Below are 309 nucleotides of genomic sequence, written 5' to 3'. Positions count from 1 at the left end.
TTTGTATCAGTCATACAAAGATGTTGGCACAAAATTCACCAAATACTAGGGCTTTAAAGCCTAAAAATACTTCGCCTGTAAAATCTCGGGTCTACTCATAATAAAAACAAGTGTATGATAAAGTGTCAATTTTCAATCTGCTTTGTCATATTTAGCTGAAATAAACTACCATTTATTTGTCGATTGGTTGGTAACGGATTTAATTCTAGATCTGAGTGGAGTCGCCCCCACTCCACATGGGCAAAGTGTTGTGTTTTGGCCTTCAATTTATTGACAATATTCATTGAATGATTATTACCTTTAGTTTCT

This window comes from Anneissia japonica, unplaced genomic scaffold (assembly GCF_011630105.1).
Source record: "Anneissia japonica isolate Jap-2015-1 unplaced genomic scaffold, ASM1163010v1 scaffold997_len2565447_cov190, whole genome shotgun sequence".
In the NCBI taxonomy this organism is placed as follows: Eukaryota; Metazoa; Echinodermata; class Crinoidea; order Comatulida; family Comatulidae; genus Anneissia; species Anneissia japonica.
This window is presented reverse-complemented; position numbering follows the sequence as displayed.